We start from the raw sequence: 26,892 nt of genomic DNA on the forward strand, positions 1-26,892 counted from the left end.
CCCCAATGTCTCCTGGCTCCACCCCCAAAGTCCCCAGATATTTCTTGAATTGGTCTTGGCAACCCTAAACACAACAGCAGTCCCACCACTCACCAGCACCGGCTTTGCCTGCAGTACTAAAGCTTTAGTTGATTAGTCTACTGCAGGAATCTCCAACAAATTGTTCATAACAACAACAACAACAATTTTTATTTGTATCCCACCCCCCCCGCCGGAGCAGGCTCAGGGCAGCTAACAGCATTATTTCATACATTAGTCATACAATCAATAAAACTACATTGATAGTTTAATTAAAATTCTAATTAAAATTCTAAAATTAATAAAATATATACTGGTGCTATGATTACGTTTACATTTATGATGGCGAGTTCTTTAGCAGTTCCCTCTTAATCAGTGAAGGCCAACCGGAAGAGGGTAGTCTTGCAGGCCCTGCGGAACTGTTCAAGGTCCCGCAGGGCCCGCATTTCCTCTGGAAGTTGGTTCCACAGGCGTGGAGCCATGGTAGAGAAAGCTCGGTTGCAGGTGCTTTGCAACTTCACCTCTTTCGGCCCGGGAATGTTCAGCTGCTAGTAACTCACCAGCTGCTGTGGAGTAGCTTGTGCATCTCCTAGAAGTAGAGTTGCCAACCTCCAGGTGCTTGCTGGAGACCTCCTGCTATTACTGATCTCCAGACAACAGAGATCAGTTCTCCTAAAGAAAATGGCTACTTTGGAATATGGACTCTATGGCATTATATCCCACTCCCCAAACCCCATTCTTCTCAGACTCCACCCCACAAATCTCCAAGTATTTCCCAACCCAGAGCTGGCAACCCTATTTAGAAGACTCAGAAAAAGATCATGAGAAGACCATTTCTGGGGGCGGGGTGTGTTAGGAAGGTCTTATCTCACAGAATTTTTGTCTGTACTTTTTAAGTGATAGCTTCATTTTTGATACTCTTTCTAGTCCATGTTCAGCTACTAGGATAGGACAAAACTTGGTAGCATCCTAGGGGTGGGGGGATATTTTTCATTCAGAAGAAGCTTTAATTAAAGAAAAGGTTGGTGACCCCTAGCCTTTTCATTATATTGAGTGACAGTGCCTAAATTGATTGACAGTGCAAGCCTATGCAAAGTCTGTTCAGTTTAAGCCATGGGCTACGACTGGCATAACCCTCCACAGGATTGCAAAAATTGCAGTCCTAATTAGACTAAATGTAGGCATGAATCTTTGTGAGGCCTTTGAGCACTTTGAAGTCCCATTGACTTCAACGCAAGCATTAACATGTATTGGACTCTTTCCCATTGACATCAATAGGAATTCAGTTCTAGCTGGATCATCCCCCAAACATTGACAAAGATGATGACAAGGGAGGGAAAAGTCCATGATTATCCCTTTAAAAAAAACCCAGCCAGATATACTTGAAATGGTGTTCTTAAAATACTTCTAAGGCCTAGCAGCATGATTAGAATAATTCATCATTCAATTTTTATTGCCATGGTATGGCTGTTGGCTTCGTTTTTTAGATTGCTTTGGATTCACCTTAAATAGGCCAGGCGCAGGAAATTATCTAGGGGTGTTTCCAATAAAGATATAATCATTGGGCTTTTACAATCATGTTCAGAGGCTTTGAAATTGGAACATGCTAATTACCTTTGCTCTTGCTGCTGGAAGGGAAAGGTGGGCTGTTGTTACATAGGAATGATTCTTTGCCCTGCACTCATTGGAGATGCAAATACAGAGGCACTGTCAGTAGCAATGGGGTTTCCACACTGGGGGGAGGTAATCTCTGTGGTATCCCATTGTGCCGTCTTGCACACACCCCATTCCACCAGAGTTCTTTATACCATCTTTTTTAAAAAAAAAAATCAGTAGTAGGTGCATCACTATATTGTTATGAAGCTCTGGTGATATATACCTATTATCAATTTTCAAAACGCCACCAAAATGCCCATGAGGGGACAAGGGTAAGAGGATATCAAAGGGAAAATAGCACTGGATGCAGGCAGAGAGGTTCAGAAACTTGTACCTTCCCAATGCACAGGGTAGGTCAACCAGCTTTTACTCTTTCTGGAGGACACTGTAATGCGTTACTGAAAGGTGAAACTGTAATCTTAAGAAAACTTTCCCTGGAGTAGGCATCATCGAATAAACCGAAGTAGGATTCTGAGTAGATCCGCTTAGGATTGTTGTCAATATTGGTCCTAATAAAGGGTATTGGTGGTGGAAAGTGCTGTCAAGCCAGCATGGTGTAGTGATTAAGAGCAGTGGACTCTAATCTGGAGAACCGGGTTTAATTCCCCACTCTTCCACATGAAGCCTGCTGGGTGACCTTGGGACAATCACAATTCTCTTGGAACTCTCTCAGCCCCACCTACCTCACAAGGTGCCTGTGGGGAGAGGAAGAGAAAGTGATTGTAAGCCACTTTGAGACTCCTTGGATTAGAGAAAAGGGAAAGGGTATAAAAACGAATTCGTCTTCCTCAAGTCACAGGTGACTTATGGCAACCCCATAGGGTTTTCAAGGCAAGAGAAGTTCAGAAGTTGTTTGCCATTGCCTGCCTCCACACCACGACCTTCATATTCCTTGGAGGTCTCCCATCCACTTACTAGACATGGCAGACCCTGCTTAGCTTCTGAGATCTAAGATCAAGCTACCCTGGGATGCCCAGGTCAAGGCAATGAAAGAGACTACATGGTTGATTACAGATGGCCACACACAAACATCTGCTGCCCATCCTCATCCCGTACTCACCCCATCCTCCAGCCTCCACACTGCAACTCAAAAAGCGGTACCAAAGTGGTAGCAAATTTCTGAGCCGCACAACAGTCGCCTCCTTGGTGTCTGGAAGCAAAAGGGTGCAAGCGAGGTGCCTTGGTCGTGTGAGACCACCAAGCCACCCCAAGTCGCATCCAGCTTTTTCAAAACAAAACTGTTCAGAGCGCATATGCATATGTGCACACGTGCACATTACTACTGAAAATGTATGGGGAAAAAACCAAGCTGAGTGATGGGAATGGTGCACAACAGCCATCTGAACATCCCCATGTCATCCCATGGACAGGATGGAGATGGCTTGCAGGGGAGCATGTGGAGGCTTCAGGATGACTCTTTTTGAGCCGTCCCAATTTGGGACGCCTCCCATCTGCCCCCAAATGCCCATCTGTTATCACCCCAAGAGTGGTATTCTTGGCTTTTTTTATCTTACGTTTGGCAATAAACAGGTTGTCTTTTTAAAACAAAGTAGTTTTAGCGGACATTGGCAAATGAGGTAAAACATACAGAAGGAAAATTATTGGAAGGCAACATTATATGAATGCTCAAAAAAAAAAACCACGCTTCAGTTTGAGAGCCAGGGTATTTCTTTTAGTAGTCAATAACTATTCAGATATTTATATTATTTTTACACCAGTTGACATTTGAGTTAACTTTACACTAGCTATATTATGTTATTTCTAAGGTGATATAGAATGGCACTGATACTTGGCAAAGCTTGAGTCCAGTGGAACTTTCAAGACCAACAAAGTCTAATTCTGGGTATAAGCTTTCATGTGCACGCACACCTCTTCAGATACATGCACACAAAAGCTTAAACACAGAATTAAACTTTGCTGGTCTTAAAGGTGTCACTGGACTGAAATTTTGTTCTATTGCTAACACAGCTACTCACCTGAATCCAGAGGGACAGCTGGGTTAAACTGTTGCCACAGAAACAAACAGGGGTCTTTGGGCTCTTTAAAAACCAACCAAAATTTTATTCCAGCCTAAGCTTTCATGTAGGTGCTTTCCATAGGTGCACCATGTGTCAGTAAGAACTGGTGGTATGGAATAGTATTTTTACAATATCTGATAGTTTTCATGCCTTTTGGTGGATGCCTTTTTATAGAGAGATGCTCACATCTGACATTACTATTAAATGTAAATGTTGAAGAAAATTTCCATTTTTCTAACTTCAAATTTGAATGGGAAATGCTTTTGAATGACAAAAGCTTTGTAAAATTTCATCACTAATGGAGAAATTCTGTATTTAGAAACAAAACAAATCACCGTGACCTTAAAAGGTTGTCTTTTGTGGACCTGTCATCCCATGACACTTGATGGAATTGTTGCCTTTGTGTCTATTTACTTTTTTGTGGGAAGCAGAAAGTGATGTAAGCAGCAGCCTTATACACAACAGGAGGTGATTGTACAAGGGTAGCAGAGGTGGGGAGTCTACTAGCCTACTCTGCCCTACTTGAGTATCTATGTACAATTAGCCACTATCAGTTTTCTTGTCAAATGAACGAAAAGCATTGGAAATTCCACAGCGACTAGGTCACACATGACAGACAGGACTAATCTGATGTGGCAGGGAGAGTCATGTGTGGGTTTTCATTCTTTCAGAGTGAGAGACCATCTCTTGCCTTGGTTACAAACAAACAAGCTTATCCAGATTGTCTTGAGCCACTAACTCCTCCTCTTGATTTCAACTTTGGCGGTAACAGAAGGCAAGAACTGCTTAAAGAAAAGAACAAAGACACACAAGTGTCTAAAGTCACAGTGTGCTTTAATGAAGCTTGCATTGCTCTGCCTTCATTATTTTACTATGGTCATGATTCATGGGTTTCATCCAGCTTAATTTTAGGGGCTGTATGAATATGTACAAACTTTTCTTTATTTTCATTTGTGTGCATCAAAGACTATTTTCTTCCCTCATATTGCAGACTCTTGGTCTAGTCTACTTTACAGGGATGTGTGAGGATAAAACAGAATGATGTAAGCCGGTTTGGGTCCCCAGTGAGGAGAAAGATGGGGTATAAATGAAGTAAATACATTTTAACACCAATATCCTATTTCTAATTATGCTCAGGGAAAATTGCAGTTTTTTCTGGCATGCAGCAAAAAGACCAGAATTAACCAGACATTCAGGAAGATTGCTACTTTAATTTCTCATTGTGAATGACTGCTGAAGGTCAGTAATGTACTACATACACACACACACACACACACATACACACTTGCCTCCCTTCACCTTAACTCTCAATTCTGCTAGGTGAGGCTCATGCTCTGTACCAGGGGTGGCCAAACTATGGCTCAGAAGATACATGTGGCTCTTTCACACATATTACATGGTTCTTGAAGCCCCCACTGCCCTGTCAGCCAGCTTGGAGAAAGCATTTCTCTTTAAATCATTTCTCTAAGCCAGCCAACAGCTTGGAGAATGCATTTAAAATTAAAGCTGCTTTCTTTCCACCTCTCTTTCCCTTCTCCCTCCACCTATTTTCCTTCCTTCCTTCCTTCCTTCCTTCCTTCCTTCCTTCCTTCCTTCCTTCCTTCCTTCCTTCCTTCCTTCCTTCCTTCCTTCCTTCCGACTTGCAAACATCTGATGTTTATTCTTATATAGTTCTTATGTAGAGCAGGGGTTTGGCCACCCCTGCTCTGTACTGTCCGTGTATACTAGCAATTTGATGACAGCATTCATGCACAGTCCTTGTCCTTTGTTGTCCAGGGCCTTGTCCAGGGCCTGCCAGTCCACAGTGATTCCCCCCAGCAAATATACGAGGTCCTATTTCCAAAGTGGAAGCTTCTCTTAAAGCAACAATCCTGCCTCCCCACCCCCCAAGCATAGATACAAAGAAAACAATCACAAATGGTTATCTGAAGGACTTGCTATACTTTCTGCAACATCTCTTTATCTTGATCCTGATAATACACAAAACACCAGCATTTGGTACAATGTGTCCATGCGAAAGAAAATGTTTGTGCTACTCCATGAAAACAATACAAGTGCAAAGCAGTGTTTTGCTACACAGAACACATTAAGTGCAGCAGACTATTACAGCTTTGGCTGCTGTTTCTATGTTCCGTGGCTCTAAGGTACTGTCACCCCACCAGTGAAATTTGTACCGAATCTTGGGCTAAACATTTAATGATGAAATTGTATTTTGGCTGGTTGGAAGGGAGGTCTGCCAGTCCCAGAACTGCTAGGGCTGAGCTGAGGCTATTTATAGGAGTGAGTGCCTGCAGCTATAGCATCAGCCTGGAGCCTGCAGGCACTTATAGCTGAGCCTTATCCAGGATTCTGCAAAGCCTTATTATGGATCGAGGTCACCAGATGCCTCGTGATCAGTGGAGAGGTCTCAGGCAGCCAGTCATGCACTCCACCATCAAAGCTGTGCTTCTGCCTGGACTTTCCATTTTCTCTGTTCTTGGGCCCATGGGATCCCTGGCAATAGGTTGCTCTCCTTCTTTGGCAGCAGCACAATCCCAGTTCCCTGTGCTGGCTCTACCTTTGTTCTTGTAAATAAAGAAGATGAAGATGATGATGATACTGGATTAAAATCCTGCCCTATACTCTGAATCTCAGAGTCTTAGAGTGGTCACAATCTCCTTTACCTTCCTCCTCCACAACAGACACCCTGTAAGATAGGTGGGGCTGAGAGAGCTCTCACAGAAGCTGCCCGTTCAAGGACAACTCCTACAAGAACTATGGCTTACTCAAGGTCATTCCACCAGCTGCAAGTGGAGTGGGTAATCAAATCTGGTTCTCCCAGATAAGAGTCCATGCACTTAACCGCTATACCAAATTGGCTCTCAAAGCAAACACTATAAAAGTGCCATAACCATCCAGTGCTCTCTTGTCCAAAGGGAACTGACCTTTGTAAGTACTGGCCCTGGAACTTCTCAACATTTTGAGATGTGGGGAGCTAGTAACTTCATGGTGGCAAAGCTTGGATGAGTCACATTAGGAGAAGGGAACTCAGACAACTAGATACTTATTCGCCTTGCGATTCTTTTCCAGGACAGTGAGATCTTGATTGCAATGTCAGAAAACTGATGGTCAAAATATCTTGCTGTTGAAGATCAGATCACTGACTGTTCCTCCAGGATCTGATCTTGAATGAATATGCCAACCTGATATGAATGACAGTGATCTTGTAGGACACATAGGAGGGGAGTGTCCAGGGGTTGTTTTCTAGAAAAATAGGTGGTGAAGCTCATTAGCATGTGCTGCCCCCCCCAGCCAAAGCAACCCGATGCAAGAAAGGAGAGCCCCGGGTGAGCGAGGCCTGCTTGGGCTGGCTAGAGACCCAGCCAGCCCAAGCAGGCCTCACTCACCTGGGGCTCTCCTGGACTGCCCCCCCCAAGTCAAAAGGTCAGCAAGCCACCCGCCGTCCAAAATCACCTAAGAAGTGGAGAAAGGGCGGTGCAGGCTTCTCCAGGGATTAAAGAGGGCTGCTGGGATGTGGCAAAGTCCCTGGTGGCTGGCTGGCTGCCCGCTCTCCTAATCCAGGGATTGTTATGCAGCTGTACCTACTATTCAATGGACAAGGTAGGTGGGGAGGAAGAGGGGGAACCACCAAAAAGGTTCAGGAGCTGCGCTCTTGTGAGCTCCTGCTGAATCTAAGGCCTGGGAGTGTCAAACTGACGTCCACCGCAGCCACTTTATACAACATCATGCAAGACCTGATGGTTAGAGAGGTGTGGGGAAGGGGGGTTTCACCAGGGCATTTTTTTTTTTAGCAGGAGCTTGCCTGCCTAGTGCGAAAGTAGTGGACATTACGTGTGTTATAGATAGGCTGATAGACAGTGCTGGGGAGGAGCCAGTGGTCGTGGTGCATGTTGGCACCAACGATGTGGGGAAATGCAGTCGTGAGGTCCTGGAGGAAAAATTTAGGCTGCTAGGCGGGAGACTTAAGGCCAGGACCTCCAAGGTAGCCTTCTCAGAAGTGCTACCTGTTCCACGTGCAGGGCTGGAGAGACAGGCACAAATTAGAAGTCTCAATGTGTGGATGAGACGATGGTGTAGGGAGGAAGGGTTTAAGTTTGTTAGGCACTGGGATGCTTTCTGGAACAAGTGGGAGCTGTACAAAAGAGATGGTCTCCATTTGTCCCCAGATGGAACCAGGCTGCCGGCGCCTAAAATCAAAAAGGTGGCAAAGCAGTTTTTAAACTAAATCTTGGGGGAAAGCCGACAGGAGATGAAATGTCTCTGGTTCGAGAGGACTCACCTCAAAGAGAAAAAGGGTTAGCTGTTTCTTTTCTACTGGATAATGGATCAGAGTTGTCCACTGAGATGGTGACAAACAGTATGGACTGTCTGCCAAAGACTCGAGGCAGCAGGAGGAAGGTTGCAGGCCTAACCTTGCCTGGGAAATTACAGATGTTTGTATGCAAATGCTAGAAGTGTTCAAAGTAAAATTGGCGAGTTGGAATGTTTAGTGTTGGGGAAAACATAGACATTGTGGGAATTTCAGAAACTTGGTGGAATGAGGAGAATCAGTGGGACACAGTGATTTAGGCTTCCCAATCCCCAGGTCCCAGTGGGGGATCCCCTGGTTTTACAGGCTTCCCCCCTCCCCCAGCCAGCTGGCCGGCGGGGGAAGCTCCACCCCCACAACCATTATGCACCTCCAGGAACGATTCCCATAGGGAATGATGGGGAATTGATCCGTGGGTGTCAGGGGCTCTGGAGGGGCTGTTTTTTGAGGTAGAGGTGCCACATCTTCTATATAGCATCTAGTGCATCTCCCCAAAATACCTCCCAAGTTTCAAAAGGATTGGACTAGGGGGTCCAATTCTATGAGCCCCAAAAGAAGGTGCCCCTATCCTTCATTATTTTCTATGGAAGGAAGGCATTCTAAAAGCTGAATGCATTTTTTGCCTCCGTCTTCACTGTGGAAGATGAGAAGTGTTTGTCTGCTCCAGAACCACTAATTTTGGAAGGGGTGTTGAAAGACCTGAGTCAAATTGAGGTGACAAGAGAGGAGGTCCTACAACTGATTGACGAATTAAAAACTAATAAGTCACCAGGTCCGGATGGCATACATTCCAGAGTTCGCAAAGAACTCAAAGTTAAACTTGTGGCTCTCCTGACAAAAATATGTAATCTTTCATTGAAATCTGCCTCCGTTCCTGAGGACTGGAAGGTAGCAAACATCACCCCCATCTTTAAAAAGGGTTCCAGAGGAGATCCGGGAAATTACAGGCCAGTCAGTCTGACTTCAATACCGGGAAAGTTGGTAGAAACCATTATCAAGGACAGAATGAGTAGGCACACTGATGAATACAAGTTATTGAGGAATACTCAGCATGGGTTCTGTAAGGGAGATCTTGCCTCACTAACCTGTTACAGTTCTTTGAGGGGGTAAACAGACATGTGGACAAAGGGGACCCAATAGATGTTGTTTACCTTGACTTCCAGAAAGCTTTTGATAAAGTTCCTCATCAAAGGCTCCTTAGTAAGCACGAGAGTCATGGAGTAAAAGGACAGGTCCTATTGTGGATCAAAAACTGGTTAATTAATAGGAAGTAGAGAGTGAGTATAAATGGGCAACCTTCGCAGTGGAGGATGGTAAGCAGTGGGGTGCTGCAGGGCTCAGTACTGAGTCCCATGCTCTTTAACTTGTTCATAAATGATTTGGAGTTGGGAGTAAGCAGTGAAGTGGCCAAGTTTGCAGATGACACAAAATTGTTCAGGGTGGTGGGAACCAGAGAGGATTATGAGGCACTCCAAAGGGATCTGTTGAGGCTGGTTGAGTGGGCGTCAACGTGACAGATGAGGTTCAATGTGGCCAAGTGCAAAGTAATGCACATTGGGCCAAGAATCCCAGCTACAAATACAAGTTGATGGGGTGTGAACTGGCAGAGACTGACCAAGAGAGAGATCTTGGGGTCGTGGTAGATAACTCACTGAAAATGTCAAGACAGTGTGCAACTGCAATAAAGGCCAACGCCATGCTGGGAATTATTAGGAAGGGAATTGAAAACAAATCAGCCAGTATCGTAATGCCCCTGTATAAATCAATGGTGTGGTCTCATTTGAAATACTGCATACAATTCTGGTCACCGCACCTCAAAAAGGATATTATAGCATTCAAAAAAATCCAGAAAAGAGCAACTAGAATGATTAAAGGGTTGGAACACTTTCTCTATGAAGAAAGGTTAAAACGCTTGGGCCTCTTTAGCTTGGAGAAATGTCGACTGTGGGGTGACATGATAGAGGTATACAAGATTATGCATGGGATGGAGAAAGTAGGGAAAGAAGTACTTTTCTCCCTTTCTCACAATAGAAGAACTCGTGGGCATTCAATGAAATTGCTGAGCAGTCAGATTAAAACAGATAAAAGTACTTCTTCACCCGAAGGGTGATTAACATGTGGAATTCACTGCCACAGGAGGTGGTGGTGGCTACATAGCCAGCTTCAAGAGGGGATTGGATAAAAATATGGAGCAGAAGTCCATCAGTGGCTATTAGCCAAAGTATATTATTGGAACTGTCTGGGGCAGTGATGCTCTGTATTGTTGGTGCTTGGAGGGGTGCAAAGTGGAAGGGCTTCTAGACCCACATGTGAACCTCCTGATGGCACTTGGGTTTTGGGTTTTTTTGCCACTGTGTGACACAGAGTGTTGGACTGGATGGGCCATTGGCCTGATCCAACATGGCTTCTCTTATGTTCTTACGAGCTCCTTTACATATTAGGCCACACACCCCTGATGTAGCCAATCCTCTTGGAGCTTACAGTAGGCACTGTATTAAGAGCCCTGTAAGCTCTTGGAGGATTGGCTACATCAGGGGTGTGTGGCCAAATATTCAAAGGAGTTCCTGCTACAAAAGAAAAGAAGCAGCAGCCCTGGATTACTATTCTTTCAAGGTATCTCCCTTCCCAGTAAGCTAGTCAAGAATTCTTCCAATTTCAAGTGCATCTCTTTCACATTGGGCTCACAAGAGATTCTGTTGGTGTCATCTACCCATCCCGGTCTGGCTGCATGAGCTGACCAGGGTGGTTTGAGTTTTGATGGTGGGGGTCCCTAGAATTATAAAACTGGTGGACTTCATCATCCATGCTGAACCCCTGCAGTCAGGCCTAGAATTTCACGGCCAAATGCTGGGTTGTCTCAAACCATATCAAAGTGCTATATTTGGTAGTTATTCTGGATGTGAGTTTGATGACTTGCAGATGGAAGGATCATCTAGTCCAACCCCCTGCACAGTGCAGGAATTTCACAAATACCTCCCCCACACACATACATCCCCAGTGACCCCTGCTTCATTCCCAGAAGATAGCAAAAACCGTCAGGATCCTTTGTCAAAATGGCCTGGAGAAAAATTGCTGACTGACCCCAAAGTGTCAATCAGCATTTCACTTCATTGTACATGAATAGCAATGGGTTTTAAGACTTTTCGGGATTCTGAAGTTTTGCAGGAGAGGGGAGGATGCAATAGAATGTTTTCTCCCCAGAGAAAAGGGCATCCTAATGGGTTTTAATGGTTCTTGTCCACTTAACATCAGCCTACACAAAATAATCAAATACATGACATTTCCCTAGCAATTGACCTCCGTGCTAGGAAAAGATGGATTTAAGCCAACTTGCAGCTAATAATTTGCATATGATTCAGGTCTATATTGCAAAAAAAGATATCCTTCTATCCTGTTTTGCAAACACCCCATATCCCAAAAATATAGTGCCAGCACACAAGCAATATCTGTTGAAATAAAGAGACAGGGTTTACACATTCCTACATTTCACCACAAGACAACCTACTTTTTTTATTACTCAGAAAGGGGTAGTTAAAAAGAGGAAACTGGAGTCCAGAAATTGGAAATTCAGTTGCTAAAAGTGAAGGGGAAAGTGCTCGTGTTCACACTGATTCCCATGTGTACTTGGCTAACAATCCTCTTGCCCCACTGGGTGAGAGGGCATGAACACACCCTGCTCCCATACATATAAGATAATTTATGACTCCCAAGTGAATTGCAGTTTGTATAGACCCATTTTATTTGAAGGGGAATAATTGTATAAATAGGGTATCTACACATAAAAGCATAATGAGCTATCTCCATGCATTCCATTAGCTTTGGGGTATTACAGACACACTAAAAACAATAACAGTGGTAGATCACTTTAAATTCTATTTCAGAAGATAAACAGGCTAAGCTCTAAGACGTAACCATGCGTCTCACAGTATGTGGTTGAGGAAGAGGAAGCTCAGATTCCTCTTTCAAACTAAAAAGCACTGTCAGTAACCACTAAATGTGATGCAAGTTGTCTGACTCATGTCTTCATAAAGATGCTAACACTGGATATGTGAAGCCACAATCACGCAGGTGCAAGATTTTCCAGTTTGATTGGAGAAAGTGAAAAGGCCCACAGATTTTTGTCTTCATCATTTGCATCTCTAGACAAATAACTCTAATCTAATTCAATAGGGCTGGCCCTCAAACAGACTGCAAAATACATGTTCCTGTGACAGCTGCAACTGTGCCTTGAAAGTTCTGCAAAGCCAGGAAAACCCCTGGTTTGCCAAAAAAAAGAAAAGGAAAAAAAAAGCCCTAACCTTGCAAAAATAATTTTGAGGTAACTCCTCCCTTCAAATCTCCAAAAACATGCCAGTAATGTCTCTGTGTGTGCCAATGTTTTAAAACAAGCAAAGCAAGTAGAGTTTGGGCACTGTTTTTGGTTGTTGTAGCACTTGCCATACATGATGAGATTCCTGTCTCAAGATCTGGTGACAGACTTGGAAAGGGGGTGGTAGTCAGGGGTTTTTTTGTAGCAGGAACTCCTTTGCATATTAGGCCATGCCCCCCTGATGTAGACAATTTTCTAAAAGTTTACAGGGCTCTTATTACAAGGCTTACTGTAAGCTCTTGGAGTATTGGCTACATCAAGGAGGTATGGCCTAATATGTAAAGGAGTTCCCACTTTTAAAAAAAAGCCCTGGTGGTAGTGAACAGGTGGAGGTAAGTAAGGGGACAAAAGGTATCTCCTCTCCTCCACAAATCATGGCATGTCCACACCTGCAAAGATGAAGAAGGTATTAGATTTATATCCCACTCTCCACTCCGAATCTCAGAGCAGCTCACAATCTCCTTTATCTTCCTTCCCCACAACAGACACCCTGGGAAGTGGGTGAGGCTGAGAGGACTCTCACAGCAGCTGCCCTTTCAAAGACAACCTCTGCCACAGCTATGGCTGACCCAAGGCCATTCCAGCAGGTGCAAGTGGAGGAGTGGGGAATCAAACCAAGTTCTCCCAGATAAGAGTCCGCACACTTAATGACTACACCAAAGCTGACCCAAGAGCTGAACAATAATTTACAGTAAACAACTCTACAAGCTATATCTTAAAATCATCTTCATCCACAATATTAAACATACTGAAAACTTTTCAGAGTCGTGAATCTTCCACAACAGATCACCATCCTTCAGTATTCACATTAACCTATTCTATAGTCACTTTTCCTTACAGTCTTTATATGTTTAAATCAATAAATGCATATATCACCTCTATGAAGTTTATCCACTCTATTCTATATTCCATACAGAATATATGTAAATAAGATTACATATATGTAAATAAAAAAAATCAAGATACATACAAAGTCATTGATCATGTTAAGCTAACTTGTCAGTTTTTCCATAACAGCAATGCCCATATGTTTAAAAAAAGCGATGTTTGGCTGGTGTTTGAGACTTTAGTCCTTCTGTTTTGCTATTTACCACCTTTGCTGCCATGAAAAGTTTAAGTCCATAAGTTTTCCATGCTGGATGGATGCTGTTGACATTTTAAGAGGACAGCAAAAGGGATTTGCTTCCTTGGTATTCCTATGGTTTCCTAGTATACCCTATTTGCATTTGTAAAATTTCAGCCCCTACAGTCTCCAATAATTCCTCCGTGAAAAAGGGGACATGAGGGGGCAATGGATGGAGTCTGGCAAATAACACTGTATCAACAGTGTTTTCAGAAGGAAAAAAACTGAAGGCAGTTAGATGGCTCCAGATGACAAAAACCACAATTAGGGATGGGTACGACAGACCAGATAAATGGAGTTTCATGCTTTGAGGGTTTTCACAAACTCCAAGCATGAACTTCCATAAACTTCTGCATTGCACAAATCAGTTCATGTTTCGGGAAGTTTGTGGGTGGGGGGAGACAGGTTCTCCTGAATCCCTGCTTCCCAAAGCATGAACTGGCCTAATTCAGCACAAATTGATACATGCTTTGGTTCATGCCCATCCCTAGCCACAATGCAAATCAAATAAATACAACACACATATATTAAATGAATGTCATTTGTATGCTTTTACAGCTACTTTCTTGCAGGGCTCGGGCAATAGGCCTTTTCTTACTTATAGACAAGAACAGTTACTCACCAGCAACAATGGATATCTAACAGAGACATTAGCCCAGGGATGAGGTCCTCCAACAGGCCCTGTTGCCAACTCCATCCTCACATCCAGTAGGAAACACTGTTACAGGACCTAATAACATGAGCTATACCATCAAGGGCTCATTCACCTGCTTATTCTACAGAATGATGCATATCCCCTCTGTACTGGTAGACTAAGGTTTCACTTCATGCATCTGATGAAACCAGCTGTAGCCCATGGAAATTAAATCTTTAGGGTGCCACAAGACTCCTTTTTGTTCATCCTAGTACAGTTGTTCCTCTGTAGAAAACAACCCTTAGTACACAGGTTATTTGGAGTCATCAAATCATCTTGTTATATTTTAGGAGATGCCTCAGCTGGAATCTTTTTGGCCCAAATAGTTGATTATGATAAAGTGTGTGTGTGTGTGGGGGGGGTGCTTTAAAAAGAAGAAGTAGAAAATAGTTATGTGATAAACAGAGGGGGAGGGACGGTGGCTCAGTGGCAGAGCATCTGCTTGGGAAGCAGAAGGTCCCAGGTTCAATCCCTGGCATCTCCAAAAAAGGGTCTAGGCAAATAGGTGTGAAAAAACTCAGTTTGAGACCCTGAAGAGCCGCTGCCAGTCTGAGATACTGACTTTGATGGACCAAGGGTCTGATTCAGTATAAGGCAGCTTGCTGGTTTCTCTCATATAGGAACACAATTCATATGGTTTTGGTCTTTCTTAGCATCAAGAAGTCTAGCAGCCTTCTTTGATAGCCCTTTGATAGCAAAGAACAGTTGACAAAGGTGCAGCAGAAATTACTGATATCTCAAGATCCTGTCCAGGACCCAATGCTCTTCAACGTATTTTATTTTAATGACCTTTCCGTGCAAATGACTTTCTGTTAAATATATCTAATGTCTTGGGGGTGAGGGGTGGTGGGGAAAAAAAGCAAATTGCAAATGTATTAAAATGTTCATCTAATGGGCTCAGGTGGTATATATGGCTCTTACCTTATGAGGAAAATCTGGCTGATCGAAAGTGACTGACCCATGGTCATCCAAGGCACTTCCATCTAATAAATTGGAAACAAAGTACAGAATAAATAGGATGCCACCGAATAAAATAAAGAACAAGGTCATGCAATAAGGGACCACTTGGGTAAGTGACGCTGCAGGAAAAACCTAAGGAGTCATAGCTATTGCCAAACTGAATACGACTCAGCAAAGCAGTGTGACTGCAAAAGCCACACTTAGTTGCATTAATAAGAGGATTACAATTATGACATGAGAAATACCATTTCTACTGTCCCTATGGTTACCATAGAGTTTTGCCCAAAATATCAGTGTCACGGTGTGATGTCTCTGATGTGATGATGTCACTTCCATGTGATATCATCATATTGCGGATGTCATGCCAGGTGGTGGTTGTTGGGGGCAGGGCTTCCTCCCACTGGCCAACTCTAGTGGCTGGCAGGAGCCCACAAAATCAAGGGATTCCCCACTCCCACCTGACACATTGTATTGTTGGAAGGCTTTTGCCATTTGGAGAAATAGTAGTCACCATATACTGCTGAAACAATTCTGACACACAGGCTTTTGATTGTACAAAACAATTTGTGGGGCTGAAAAGACTGAGAAGTTTGAACAAGAATTTTTAAACCGAGTTTATCTCGATCTCTGTTGCTGCTTCCGTTGATGCACATGCTGCTTCTGTGGTGACACGTGCTGCTGATATCACTGCTACTGCTATTGCAGGCTGACAAACACTGCTAGATGCTGCCTTCTGCTTCATCATCAACTAAACACAATTTCTGTCAGCTTCATTTGATTATTATATGTGGACTTAATAAGGATAACATGTTCTGCAGTTGATTTCCAGAAAGTGGATGAACTTTGAATTGTACCTTGGACTTTAAAATTCATTTATGATGTTAAAATTCATTATCTAGGACATTAAAATTTATTAAGAATTACATTGGTGTAAATATTTCATTTTATGTTTGGTATAGTCAGTGCTGGCCCTAGGGCACATAGCACCCCAGGCAGGCTCCCTGCTCCCCGCCCCCTCCCCATTGCCACCCCCCTCCCTCCACAGCACTGCAACACAGCACTGCACTCTGTCGCCACCCCTGCCGCTCCCCTCCCCGATCAGAGCATGCCACGTCGAGGCTAGGCCCTTCTGGCTTTGACACAGCCGGCATCTGATCCATCTTTGAAGAGCGTGCTGCAGAAGGCTCTTCCTTTTTGGAACCAGAAGGGCAGGGGAGAGAAGCCTCCAGCGTGCTCTTTAAAGACTGAACAGATACCAGCCAAATTGAAGCTGGTGGGGCCGAGCCTTGGCAAGGTGTGCTCTGATTGCATGGGGGGGGGGGCAAGGGAAGGGAGGGGGTTGGGGAAGGAGGCAGGCTGGCAAACTAGCCATTTGTCAAGGGCACTGGGAGGGGGGAGTCCAATTCAGTGCCCCTCCCAGTGCCCATGACAAATGGCTAGTTTGCTAGTGGGCAAGCCAGCTCTGAATATAGTCTATTAATGTAGTTATATAATTTATGTATTCACAGTGTGATACATTTATTTTCTAACTGATTATTTCCTTTGTCTTTTTGTATAAACTGCAGAAGGGCCCTGTAGTTTTCTTGGAACTAAACTGATGTCTAGACAACAGAGGTCAATTCTCCTGGAGAAAATTACATCTATGGAGGGTATACTCTGGTATATCAGAGATTCTAGGTGAAATCCCTTTTCAGAGTTCCCACATTAACAGGCATCATGCTTGAGTTGGCCATCCACAATGTGTGTGTGTGTGCATGCACATATTTAATAGATGTTCACACACTTGATCTAGATATAGTATTGCCTGAGAACGGCAAACATCAGGAGTTTACGTGGGAGGGCTTGCCAGCAATGTTGTGACATTAGCAGTGACACAGTGACAGCACTTTTGGCTCAACTGAAAGTTGCATCACCATGGAGGGGTCAAAGATTTAGCATTCACTCATAGCTCTATGCTTTAACTACAGGAGTCAAATGCTAGAATGTCACCCAATGTGATGATGTAACTTCTGGGTCTAGCCAGAAGTGACATCATGGCTTTGATGATGACGTTGAATTCCTCCCCATTCCCCAGAATGTTTTTCTCTTCCAGCCCAGCTGAGCAGTAGCAGCATAATCCAGTGACAAGAATGGGGAAGGTCTCCCACTGAAGCTGGAGACCTGGTTTCCTTGCTAAGATGGACTGTGCTCTAAAAGCTTGTTAAGTGCTATATAAACATGTGAAGGACTTTGAAAGGTTAATGCTTCACCAAGCCAGAGATCCTTGAGTAACAAGCTGCTCAAAGGAATTTTATTGGTTAGCATGAGTTGAGAGAGAATTCAGAAACAAATGCTGAGGAGCATTCCGTCTGAGTCTAGCACAGATGGAGAAGAGTTGGATGCTGACCGATACCAATTTCGCACACAGCTTACCCCGCGGTCACATTCCTCTTCTTTGTGCAGCATCCATCAGATTTCCCACTATCTGTGCTGGAGTTACAGAAAGTGTTGCAGTTTTCGCGTAGCAAACGTAAACCGCTAAACCTCAGTTTACATTTGCTATGCAAAAGCAGCGGCACTTCCTGTAACTCCGACACAGATAGTGGGAAATCTGATGGATGCTGCGCAGAGAAGAGGAACGTGACCGCGGGGTAAGCTGTGTGCAAAATTGATCACAGTTTATTTTTAGCCCTGACTAAAAGCAGTTTAACATGGATGGAGAACTGGGAAGGCCGGCATGATGGAATGGGTAGATCAGTGAAGACTTCCATTCAGGCCAGAAAAAGAGATAGATATTTTAGTGAGAGGAAACATTCTCTACCCAGTTAAAAAGGGAAGTAGTTGGAAGTAGTGGAGTGATCCCAGGTCTGGTGTATTAGAGACTGCTTGCTGAAACCTGAAGAGTCAGTTTAAATTCAAGACAGCATACTGGAGTGTTTAGGAGACACTGAAATGAGAGCCTCTCATCTCAAAGATTCTAAGATTGTGTAAAAAGTTTTAAACTCTCAGTTGCTGGAAACATATGAACAGTAGTTTGTAAAAATATTAAGTTAGAGTTTATTGTGTATGCTATGTTTCTTAGTTAGAAGTTCCTGCCAGGCTCATTGGAGCCTTTTAGGACTGAGCTTGGGGACTTAGGAACAATGAATAGCGGGATCCAAATCCTTGCTTCCGTGGTCGAATCACTGGCCCCTTGCCAGTTCAAATGACCCAATGGTGTCCTAGCACGGGAACTTGGAACTGTATATAGTTGGCCCCATTCAGTAGTCTTTAGTTTAACCATTGCCATGCTGTAGCAGAATAGAGAGCTTTGATCACTACAACCATGCATCAAACCCACTATATTACAGGGTTCTTATTGGTTTATCTCAGACATTTTACCCCTGATTTCACCTGACCTTTTCCTCTCTACATTGAATTAAATATTTTGTTCATTTTTGAATGTTATAAAGCCTCTTGTGTGCCATTTAAGAAATTTAAGAGGGTGGTCTTGTCTCTTCCCTCAAGTTCCTAGGCCAAGCCAGCATAAAAAGACAATAACATGACAGGAATTAAGAGCCACTGAGTTCAATGAAGTTTACTTTTAAATAAGCATTCAAAAGATTGCCACCTTAGTAAAAGATATTTTAGCTAGGATTGCCTGGTGAAGTTGGGAAATACTTGGCGATTTTGGGGGTGAAGCCTGAGGAGGGTGGGATTTGGGAAGGGGAGGGACTTCAGTGGGATATAATACCATAAGTCCACCTTCCAAAATGGCCATTTTCTCCAGGTGAACTGATCTCTATTGCCTGGAGATCAGCTCTAATCACTAGGATCTACATGTTTTTTGAGGGGGGGGGAATTTAAAAAAATGATGCCCCTTTTTGGGCCCAATCTATCTCATGGACCCATAGAATAGAATGGACTCCATACCCAATTTGGCGAGCTCCCTCTGGCGGCACCCAGGGCAAGAGCCCCCTCCACCCCTCTCTAGATCCAGCCTGGTAACCACCTCAGGAGATCTCAAGCCACCACCTGGAGATTGGCAATACCAATTTTGGAGAATTGTAACTTGTTCTAGCACCTTCTGCAGTAACCCAAATGCTGTTCTGTATAGAATTTAATAAACTGAACTTATATTCACTTTTTTTTGTTCCCAATTTGGATAGAGTTCAATAAAAATAGACATTATTCCTTTTTGTTTCATTATCCTTATCTTGCTTTGGACTGAACTTCAAACAATACTGAAGGAAATATTTTAGGAAAAACAAACACAATCCTTTCTTTTTACTGTGGAATTTTCTCTACAGGGGAAGTCACTGGTGAGGTGTGTTTGCTTCCGGTGAGTCAGTACAAAAGGGATAAGAACGTATAATGTGTTAAGCTGAATTCACACCAAAGGGAGGGAAAGGTAAACATAAAGTTTTGAAAATTTCCATTCTTAAGTAACCATTAACATCATTTTAAGCATAGCTACATATCAGCTTTTTATATGTATGGGGCAATGGTTATGCAACAGACCTTAAACTGAATCCCACTGAAGTTAGTAAGAAAGTCTCTGCTGATGTTAATCACTGCAGAATGTCAGAAGTCAGACTGTATCAGAGCAAACAAGGTGGACTTTAGATATTGGGGAACCAATTTATTTGGGGAACTAATATATATAATGGGGAACCAATGTTTATTTTAACTATGGCTAGGTTTGAAATCCAAGATTCAGCCCACAGACAATAATTCAAACCCTGCTATAACTCATTTCATTGTCTTTGTTCTTTGCCCTACCTACTCTCCAGCTGGTATTTCAGCCTGAGATTCAGATCCAGCTGGTATCCAGCTGGTATCGGTGAACCAGCTGGTATCTCAGCCTGAGATGCTGTGATGGAAGCCCTCAGGAATAATCTTAATCCTATGTCATACAAAACCACAGTTAAGATTAACTGTGGTTACTGAACCAATTTTTAAACATATTGGACTGGTTTCAGGCCTGGGTTTGATATACATTAATTAACCACAGTTAGTGGAGTAGCCTGTGGTTGGGCAGAGACACAAACCACAAAAAATTTAAAACATGGTTTCATGATGTCACTGTTTTTCCTCATAGCATTATATCCCTCTTTTACATAGCAAGAATTGAGAGCTGAAATACCAGACTAGAGATATGAGATAGAATCTGAGCACAAATATAAACTGTATATTTCACTGGATGCTCTAGATTGGCGTTTCCCATTGGCAGGGTCAGGGCCCGGGCCCGGGCCCCGGACCACCAGCCACTGGTCGGTGGGGAGACTAACACAGCGCCCAGGCTCCCCACCACCACCATTTAAACACCCGTCGGGTGTTTAAATGCGGGAAAAGGCAACTCACCCACCTTTGCAGCCTCCCCGCAAGGCGGGAAAACACAAAGGCAGTTCCCGGGCTCCCCCACCCAATTAAACACCCACCAGGTGTTGAAATGGGGGGGGGGAGATAGCCTGCCTTTCCTGTCTCCCTGCCAGGCAGGGAGATGGCAAAGGGAGCTCCGGGCTCCCCCCCTCTTTTAAATACCCCGCCGGGTTTTTAAAAGAGGGGGAGAGGTGATTGTCTGCCTTTGCTGTCTCCCCACCAGACAGGGAGATGGCAAAGCGAACTTCAAGCTCCCCCCCTTTTAAACACCCCCCAGCAAGGTGTTTAAATGGGATGTGTGTGGCAGATCGTCTGCCTTTGCAGTATCCCTAGCAGGTGGGGAGATATTATTTCTTGTCTCCCGGCTCCACCCCCAAATCTTACTGGGCCAGGAAGGAGCAGTATAAAAATAACTGGGCCAGGAAGGGGAAAAGTTTGGGAAAGCCTTCTCTAGATTACTAGATAGAGTTTATAGGGTGGTGGTACTCAATCTTGGGGTACTTTTAGGATGCTGAAGACAGATAACAGAGACAATAGCAATGACTACTGTGAGGGAGACTAATCACAAAATGTTGGAATGTTCAACACAAGCCAAGCCTCCTCCCATGATGGGTGTTCCTCATAGACCCAAAGGTATGGACTCTTCTGAAGCATCTACTTCTCCAATGAAAGCCAAAATTGGTTCACTGTGGCTGATTCCGCAGTCTCCAGACTATGGAGATAATTCCAATGGAGAAAATGGCAGCTTGAGAAGGTGGACTTTATAGCATCACAACCCTGCTGAACTCCCTCCTACCTCCATCCTCTTAGACTCTAGGAATTTCTCAGCCCAGACTGGGCAATTTGAGACAAGATACATATTAATAAAGGGACATGAAATAAATGAAATGAAATAAGTTGTGCAAGGCCTAACCACATTTTTGTTTGGGGGCCTGAACACCTAACACAAAGAGAGTAGCCTGTTGAAAACAATGTAAGTACAGTTCTATTCAGGCACAGTTTTATTCTACTCACAACCTCTCAGCTTCTAACAAATGCTGATTTCATCACCTTTGCACTAGCCTGGCATCTGTCTAGTTGGGCACACAATGTAGGAATGCATTGCCAGAGAACAAGCCAAGATGCCCACATTTGTATATCATTCAAACCATAGTTAAGACTACCAGTGGTTTATAAACCAAATTCAAACCATGGGTTCAGATCCTGATTTGAGAGTTCGTATCTAACCATAACTAACTATATTCAGATAATCACTAACCCATGGATGTGTATTGTGTCTGATCTTCACCTACATTTTCTTAAGAAGAGGGAAACTATATGCTTCCTCTACACATACCAAATGTTCTGATAGGCAGTAAAACTGAATTGCCATGATTTTCTGATTTCCATCAACATTCTCAAAGCATCTCCCTCCAAATCTATACTTAGGTGTCATTATAATGAAAACAGTGATTAATGCTTACATTGGAAATATTTGGGTAGGAAACAGAACAGATTGAAGCAAGATTTGACAAATTTACATTATGGAATCACTCCTCACCCTCAAATATTTTCTTTATAAAACTGGAAAGGAAGTTTAGTATTACCACTGAAATACGTGCATACACAAAAAATAAAAAATCTTAGCTCTTGAAACTGGTTTTCTGCTGAAACTGTTAAGGAAATCTAAGTATATCTCTAAGTAGCAAAAAAATGAACAATTGAAGGAAAATTTGTTACTCAAACTACCTAAGTTACCTGTGCATTTTAAAAATCCTAGCGAAAAACCCACCCAAGTGTCTTTCTGAATATTCCTTTCTATGAAATATGCCATCAGTTGAACACATAAAGTAGTTTAATATGGAGCCACTGCAGCGCACAACTCAAGGAGTGAAGAGGGGCATTTTAAATGCCACCTTCATTCACTGACCCTTCACTCATGGACCAAAAGACATAGATTAGCAAGTGGTCCATGACCTCACAGACAGTAATAAACTTTGATCTGTATTCCAATCCATGCTCATCTCTAGTGTAGATGTTAAAAGGAGCAAAAGCTGTTTAAAGAATTAAGTCAGTTCATTAAGAATAGAACAAACTTTGTAAGAAAGAGAAAAAAGAAGTCTGTCTAACTAGATGGGAGGGAATTAGGTAAGGATCAGTTCTCAGCAGGAGCGAGCCAATCAGGAGACAGAAAGGAGACAAGTTGAAAATAGTAGGAAGTTCCTTTCTCACTAGGTTATCTAGTTGTCTCCTCTGCTGCCCCCTCCAGGATGTTCTTGTCATTTTATCTATGCATGAGTCAAGTTATACCTTTAAGACCAAGGTGAAACTTGACTCCTGCTTTGTTTTACTACTTCAGACCAGTATGGCTGCCCACCTTGATTTATCTATGCATGATAGACCTTGCATATTCCAACATCTTCCACACCATCCTCTGGCCAATCAGGTCCTCCACCTGCCTTCACTTTGTTGAGTCCTTCATCAGGCATGGGGATAAGAGGAGCCACTATGCTGCCTTTTTCCTGGACCATTTTAGCTTCCCAGTCTGCCCTTGAGTCCAGCTCCTCTAATTCAGCTTTATCAGTACATTCTGTTCCATCTCTCACTGAATGGTAGAAAAAAGGGTAGCTGGAATGCTAACACAGGTTATTTAGAGGTTTAATTATTTTTATTACAGGATTGCCAGCAGTAGTGACTATGCAACTCCTCATGTAAGTTTGGGGCAGGGGGTCATGCCATCTCAATTTGTCATCATGTATTCTGACACAAACATCATTCACACTCTCTCTTTTTAGGAATGTAACGACAGGAAAATCCCTCTTTAATAGCTTCTTCCTGCAACCAAATATAAAAAACCATCGGCAAGCCATCAATGATGACAATAGTTCAGATTCTGTTAACTGCTTTTGAACTCTGTGCCCCTCGTATGCAAAACTCCTTGATTACACAGCACTAGATCATTCACATCTGATACTGAAAAATGAAAGTGAGACAATGAGACTGCTTACTGCAGCTCCTGAAAACCAACGTGCCAAGAGTCAAGCTTGCCTGGAAAGCATTGTGTGTGCTAAAAATACTGGCTTCCTGCGGACCAGCAAATACTTGGAACAGAACCAGCACAAGGTTACCAACCTCCAGTTGGGGCCTGAAATTCTTCTGGACTGACTTCCAGAGAGATGAGTTTCTTTGGAGAGAATGGTAGCTTCAGACAGTAGGATCTTCCCGTCCCTGCTAAGTTCCTTTCCTTCCCCCAAGCACCACCCCCAAATGTTCCAAGAATTTCCCCAACCAGAGTTGCCAGTCCTGCACAGATTCTGGTAGGCTGGGTCAAAGCCCAAGATAAGATTGCAGCCTGGCAGTATATAGGAAGTGTCAGAGAAAGAACAAAAAACTTCTGTTGTCATGGACAGCTTTCAAACTGTATGACTTTGCAGAACCCAAAACTGATTTCCAGAATGATTTCCAGCTTACATTCTGAATAAAACTTGGTTGGTCTTAAAGGTGCTACTTGACTCTGGTTTGATTTCCAGATTGTGGCTTTACGCATTAGAAGAAGGATGGCAAGAATAAAGAAAGTAACTCATGGTGCTGTTAGCTACAACTAAGAATGATAAATGAAGGTAAAGGTAAGGTAAAGGTAAAATTTTATTTGTATCCCGCCTTCCCCACCTAAGCAGGCTCAGGGCGGCTAACAACATCTTATACATATACAGTAATAAATATACATATACAGTAATAAATTGCAAATTGGCATCTTAACCTATAATAGCTTAACTGTATTGGGGGATGTGACTCTCAAGAAACAAGGCCCCACCTGCTGAGTGCTGCAGTCCTATAAAACTACCAGGTTTTTTTGATGGGATGTACTAAAATGAATGACAGGATGGTCCATAGGAAATAATAGCAGAGCCTGGATGGTCCATAAGATGTAATGGAAGAGAAGATTGTCCATTGACTTGCATGGGCTTCATTGAAATAGACTGAAGAACAGAAAAGTCTGCAACAAAAACCCGGAAAGGATAATCTTCTCTCCCATTATATCCTATGGACAATCCAGGCTCCCATCCAGGCTCTGCTATTGTTTCCTATGGACAATCATCTACCAACCTCAAGGACTGGATTGACAGGCAAAAATAGACCTTGCCAACCTCCAGGACTAGATTGACAGATGAAAAGGTAGTCTGCCAGCCTCCAGGACTTGATTGACAGGCAAAAATGCACTTTGTCAACCTCCAGGACGGGATTGACAGGCGAAAAGGCACTCTGCCAATCTCCAGGACTGGATTGACAAGGAAAAAGGTAGTCTACCAGCCTCCAGGACTTGATTGACAGAGGAAAATGTACCTTACCAACCTCCAGAACTGGATTGACAGGACTGGATTGAGCTGCAAAAAGCTCTCCTTTGCCTTCTCTCTGTTTCCTCAGTCTGGCACACCTGGGCCTGTCCATCCCCACCATTTGGTTTTCCAAAACTTTGTGGACACTTGAGGAACAAAGTCTTTCTCCACTGCTGAGATTATAAATCAACTCATTTGTTATACAATTGTGATGTCACATTACTTCCTCTCATGTACTTGTAGCATAGCAAACTTCAGTTTGCTGCCTTAGGGTTAATAGTGGGTCCCAGCTCTGAAAAAGTTGAAGACCACTAGCCCAGACAATATTTTGTCATTCAGTGGCACTCAAGAATACATCTTTCTCTGCCATGGTCACTAGCCCTATCACAACAGTCTTCCAAAATGCTCCATCTCTCCAACCACCATCTCCTGCAATGCCAGACTTTTATAGTGATAAACCTACCAAAATGTAGCGTAAGTACTACCCTGATAAGGCACGGCAGTCTACATTGACCTCTCATGCCAGTTTCACACCCAGAAATACTTATACAAGGTGTAGTATATTAGATTATACAAGTGGCTGCCCCACAAGAACTCTCAGGGTGGATCTCATTTACCCCTTCCTTCTCTCACTTTTGCTTTTCCTTTTGCCTCTTCCTGACAATGCTTGCAGTTTCTTGCCTGTCCTTTCCTCCCACCCATTTTCTTCCATGACTGACTACTTTTGCTATTTCTCTTCTGGGCAGCCTCCCGACCCAAGTCACTCATTTCTTTCTCTTCCCTTCCTCCGTTTCCAGTTTTCTGTGTCTTGCTCCAACTTACAGCTTTTATTGTATAGTGGGTTTCTTCTCTTGAGTCCACATATATAGCAGCTTTATTGTATTTTTTCCCTATCTTTTAACTTTTCAATTGTGTGTGTGTTTTTACATTTCATACTATTCCACAAATCTAGGACTCCTCCCACTGACTGTAGGAAAATACTCCCTATCTGTACATTGTGTGAACTTTTTGATCCACATTATGAGGCCGTCATTCAGAATTAAATGTAATGTTGATAAAAGTACATATAATGGCATGTATTCAAACATTTATTTGAAAGACATTCCTCCACCTAAGTGATTCTCCCAGAAGAACCATTCACACTGGAAGAAGGCTTCACACTTTGTTCTCTGAGGTGAAAGGATACATGCCAATAAAGCCAGAAGCAACTTTACCGAGTTTAAACATCAAGTAAAGTTATTGTTTTCTCCCAGTCTGCCTTCTGTCATCCCCTGAAGGAAAACATCTGCAAAGCAATATATTATTTCCATTTACTGCCAAGAAATAGCTAGAATTTTAGCCTTCATCTTCCTAATTCCAACTTGTATTCCTTCTTACTTTTCCCAGTCAACTACTTTTGTTTATGATAACACAAGAAACCTCCCACCAGCTTTCTTTCATTGTTATTAGATTTAAATACTTTGTTAACATTGCCAAATAGATGACTGTATATCTATTAGGGGACGGATGGTGGCTCAGTGGTAGAGCATCTGCTTGATAAGCAGAAGGTCCCAGGTTCAATCCCTGGCATCTCCAAAAAAAGGTCCAGGCAAATAGGTGTGAAAAACCTCAGCTTGAGACCCTGGAGAGCTGCTGCCAGTCTGAGTAGACGATACTGACTTTGATGGACCAAGGGTATGATTCAGTATAAGGCAGCTTCATATGCCCATATATGTCCATATCACCAGATGGTCAATATAGAAATCAAAGAGGTTACATCATTTGAAAGAGAAAATGGAGATGCTCTGTTCTCTCTGTTAAAACAAGACCAGGAGCCTGTCATGGTATATAGATCATGAATTGTTATTGAAAATTATATTTTAAAAAAACTGAAGAAAAACAAAACAAAACATTAATAGTGTCAAAATACAATCTAAGCAACGTTCCTGCAGTTTTTAAAGACTATAGAAAGAACAGATTTGCATTACTAAGCTCAAGTGAAATGTGAAACAGAAGAACTATGGGTTGAAAAACCAAACATATTATCAAAGAAGAAAGAGCAGAGTATTCCTTTACCTAAAGGAAATGAAAAACCTCAATGGATGAGTGA

The 26,892-nt window shown here is 43.0% G+C and overlaps 1 protein-coding gene and 1 non-coding gene across 2 annotated transcripts in view; one reads left to right on the top strand and one right to left on the bottom strand.

Moving 5' to 3' along the window:
- Positions 1 to 26,892, bottom strand: part of PLA2G4A (phospholipase A2 group IVA) — a 333,250-nt gene that overhangs the window by 226,017 nt on the left and 80,341 nt on the right. The window lies entirely within an intron of this gene.
- On the top strand, positions 26,304 to 26,378 carry TRNAI-GAU (transfer RNA isoleucine (anticodon GAU)). The gene has a single exon. It is a non-coding gene; the product is annotated as a tRNA-Ile (tRNA).

This window comes from Heteronotia binoei, chromosome 2 (genome assembly GCF_032191835.1).
Source record: "Heteronotia binoei isolate CCM8104 ecotype False Entrance Well chromosome 2, APGP_CSIRO_Hbin_v1, whole genome shotgun sequence".
NCBI classification, from domain to species: domain Eukaryota; kingdom Metazoa; phylum Chordata; class Lepidosauria; order Squamata; family Gekkonidae; genus Heteronotia; species Heteronotia binoei.